Source organism: Neodiprion lecontei, chromosome 1 (assembly GCF_021901455.1).
Source record: "Neodiprion lecontei isolate iyNeoLeco1 chromosome 1, iyNeoLeco1.1, whole genome shotgun sequence".
NCBI classification, from domain to species: domain Eukaryota; kingdom Metazoa; phylum Arthropoda; class Insecta; order Hymenoptera; family Diprionidae; genus Neodiprion; species Neodiprion lecontei.
The window spans coordinates 3,016,040-3,020,405 of record NC_060260.1 but is presented as its reverse complement, the minus strand read 5'-3'; the positions used below and the strand labels follow the sequence as shown (position 1 = coordinate 3,020,405).

The window sequence follows — 4,366 nt, the reverse complement described above, 5'->3', positions numbered from 1 at the left end:
CACTTGCGGCTGCTTCTTATCACGTGAAACTAAAGACGCTAATAATTTTTCTCTACAGCCTGTAGCTTTCATCGTTCACGGGTCGGCGATAACCGGGAGGAAGAAAGACCGCCTTGTCGAACAAACTAAACAGTCGATGTATGGAGTGGAATGTCAATCGTGGCCCAAGCTGCGCAGACCGTCGGGACAGAAGTGAGTTGAATTGGAGTCGCAGGCATCAATGGAACGACTGTTTATTAACCATGTTAGTCGGTTAGCTGTATGCAGTACTTTGGTTATCTCACATCTACGGATTAATTTTTATCATAAAGTGGAACACGTGTGTTCATACTGAACCATCCTGAAAGTATCATTCGCCCGTTAATTAGAAAGTAGGAATACGCTTTTCGCCATTTGTTATTTCACCATCGCAGTTTACCTTCTACCGAGAATCCAAGTTTTGCGACTCAACTAGCCGTGAAACGCGCTTCAGTCACGGCACTCCATTTAGCTTACGTCGAGATGTATTTTACGCGGAAGTCGTGTGCTAATGGAAAGCCTCATGTCGATATCGCGTACGCGTCTTATTGCGTTTAAATATTCATACCTAATTGAATTCAATGACTCGTCGTTAACGCGCGATTAACTCTTATTCCAGTTTTTTTGTATACAACGCCGTTCGCGATAACAGCCAAGCGATGATGATAAGTTTTCTCTAGTTATAAATATACGTATAGAATTTATAGATTGTGAAGCTGTTCTTGAGTCGAAAATTTAAAAAATTTTAAATGTTCAAATGGCAAATCGACTGGCATTCTCCCATTCTTTAGTGAAACAGGGTATATAAGCTCGTCATTGTAGGGTGGCGCCATCGTCTGAGGGTCCTTCAACCCTCTCAGAAACTACACAACTCGGTGCGTACAAAAGCTCGGATTAAGCAGACTCGGTCGAGAACGTTGTCCTTCAAATTACCGTACGTAGAATACAAAGGAGTAAACAATTTTAACTTGATTCATTCGTATAGTTGGCAAATTTTAAGTGTCATTTTTGCGGAAGTCGATTTTTTGTTCATTCGTCATTTAATTGAGGGAAATAAAGCGGCGAGTGCTGTTAAGTCGAAACGAAATTACTCCTTGAAAATGATCAGCTTTATCGGTGGTAGTTAAAAGTCAGCCGGCATGCGCGGCGGCAGGATATATATTATTGTAATATAAATATTATAAATTGTCCTTTGCGAGTTAGCACATAAAACCAAGTTACACGTTCGCAAAATGAACAATGCTAACAGTATGAGTTCACGTTTCAGGTATGTATCGTTCCCTTCATCAAAGAAAATCCGTTAAAGCCAAACAAACTGCAAGCGTCCAACGGAGAGGCTGAAAAGCCAGGGTAAAATGAAATCGGTACGTGACAAGCATTGCCGAAATTGTGCTTCTGAAAAAGTATGGCCCATTAAATGAAGCAAAATCACATCCGTAGCAAGAGGTAAGAGGAAAAGAGCAGAGAAATACTTTTTTCTTGCCAAAAAATTTTACTCACAATAATCCAGAACACGCGGCTGGATGATTCTTGAGAAAAAACCGCCCATTGCGGCAACAATTTGACTCCTACGGATTAATATTTATTAGCCCACATTTTAATCTAAAAATATACGACTTATCGAGTAGATTGAAACGCGCCCAATGATCCACCACATGCTTTAGCGATTCGAATTCTCACTCCATGATTCAGACACGGCGATAGAGCTCTTTTTTTTATCGTTTAATGACGCCCGGCTCGTTGAGGAGTTATAGTTATTATTTCCCACAAACTGCTTCTAGCTACCCCCTGCCGCCTCTGCCGCTGGCCCACCCTCTACTCTGCCTCTACAGATAATTTACATAATGCGGTAGTATCGTATGTTATGTAAGGAATAAATATCGGCAAAGCTGTTACCGAGGTATGCGTACATACCCATGGAGCCTGGGCATGCTAACATAATTTTCTATTCGTTTTTTGATTGTTAATTTAGGTGTTTTTTTGCAGAAGGCCATTGGTCAGCACCCACCAAGTCACTACGAGTATGTTCTTCCCATTCGTTATTCCCGGGGTAGCCTAACAGGACGCAATTGCTTTCCCTACGTACTACACGAAGCATGCGGAACGTGGGCGCTTAGCAACATATGTTTATTACTGCATATCCATTGCAGTTGACTTCTGTCATTGAGCTTCGTGTGAGTCAAAAACGGCAGTGATTGAAGGACTGAATAACACCGATAAGCTGAAGGTAAACATTGAAGTAATTTGCAAGTTGAGCATAATTTGTAAGGCCTAACCAATGAACGTAGTTAACGATCCGGGTCAGTTTAATCTAAACTACCATTTTATGGTTACCATAATATTGATTCGACTATCAAAACAAATCTCAAGATATACCATGGATTATTGTAGACAAATAACAAACCTTGCATGTCTCAGGTATGATTTGACGAATCAATTCGTCATTAGAAATACCGTTACTGCTAAATTCAAAACAAGCAACAATGAACGAGACGGAGTTTGTATTGATATGTTCCAGATGCAGACTCGGTGGCCAAAAACGATATCTCATCGGAAACTTTTTACAACGGCTAAGCATCCTGGATTCGGCTATGTAATATTAGCTGAAGAACGCTGCGGATTTGCAATTATCGAATGACGGTGGACAAAACACAAAATAATTAATTCGATACCAGGTCTAGATATAAGCAGAAGTTGAGCCTTGAGGAAACAGTAGATTTGCAATGCAGAATAAATATAACACGGATAAGTTAGGCCTTGAAAACACATGAGATTGGCAATGTAGGATAAATATAACAAATTTAGAATAAATATGACAAAGATTGTACGTGAACAGGAAGTAAATGAAGTTGACGTATTAAAAGTTCAGTAGTTTATTGTTGGAAGGCAAAGAAAAATATATGGTACGTTTTCTTAATTTTACGCTGGATGGTAGGCAAGAGGATTTACAGCTATAATTGCAATTACCATATCTCTGATACAGAGGCGGTGCGATCTGAATAAGTCTGCAATTTCACACGACAGAAAAATTGCGGGTTTTATAAAGCCATTTTCCACTTTTAAGAACGGAAGATTTTGGTGAAATTATGTCATTAGATTAGAGCAATAACATAATGAAATATTTTCGATTGTCTTCCGTAAGTTTCAAATCATTCATCGCACTTTTCATTCTTTCCAACAACTCAAAATTAATAATAAGAACAGTTGTATGATCTTGAAATATTGCTTCGTCATAGCACAGCAAAAATAAGATTCTAGCATTTGAAGTAATGAAAAAAAATAATGTTAAAACCCATTGATAATAGGTACATTTGTCAACATTGTTAGAACCGAAAAACTTCCTCTGACTGAATCTGTTTCAGGAGCCTTGTCTGACTACTTGATTGATCGGTGAGTCGGAGAAACAACTAAAATTATGCCGGACGATAGCTGCGAAAAAAATACCAAATTTTCCTCATATTCAATTAAAAAAATTCTCTTCATACTTGCTGGACCACAAGGATATCAAAGAAGAATTTTGACAAACCTAATGATGGACAGCTCTTGGAGTGAAGAAAAAATCCGTAGCGTTTCTTCGGTCTTCGCTGTAACTTTTGATTCACGTTTCGCAGTAACTACTAAAATTCACTTCCTTTTTTAAAATTGCGTCGATATGGTGTCTGAATGAATCGTTTCAGAGCTTTTTGAATTCTGTCGAAAATGAACAAAATAATGCAAATCAGTTAAACTTACTTTTTTCTCGCGCGAAAAACTGTTCGTCTTGAGATTAATTGAGGTGCTCTTTTCGAGACAAATTGGACCCTCAGGAACGTGAAAAAGACATTGAAAAGGGCAAAGAACCAGGAGTGGAGGAATGACGGAGAAAACTATTCGTTTTTTCTTGATCCGTCACTCGCAATGTATTTCGACTGGGCGCGATCAATTCCTCTCACAAAAATACGTCGATATAGTGCATAAAAGAATTGATTCCGGCATTATTTCAAATCGAACAAAGTTTAACAGACATAATTCTGAGGGGTTAGCCTGACTTTTGTGCGATTTATTGAGCACATGACTTTTCATCGCGAAATCTCTTCCTCGACTCTTCCTAGACCATTTGGACCGTCAGAAGTGCGGAACAGAAATCTAGAATAGCAAACGACTGATACTTGGAGAAGTACAACGAAAATACGGAAGAATTATATACGGAATATGGTCACATTACAATATCAAACATTGTAAATCGTATCCTGCAGAGGTGTGTTGCAACTGTATCCAGAACATAACATGAGCTGTATTACAAAACTAAGGTCATTACTATCTCGTGGAGTATTTATCATATACTGCTAGGAACAATGTATACAGCACG

The 4,366-nt window shown here is 38.7% G+C and overlaps 1 long non-coding RNA gene across 1 annotated transcript; it reads left to right on the top strand.

Moving 5' to 3' along the window:
* The first annotated feature begins 1,297 nt into the window (after positions 1-1,297).
* On the top strand, positions 1,298-3,176 carry LOC124292692. Its single transcript, XR_006902552.1, has 3 exons — positions 1,298-1,464; positions 2,005-2,245; positions 2,537-3,176. It is a non-coding gene; the product is annotated as an uncharacterized LOC124292692 (long non-coding RNA).
* The last annotated feature ends 1,190 nt before the right edge of the window (positions 3,177-4,366 follow it).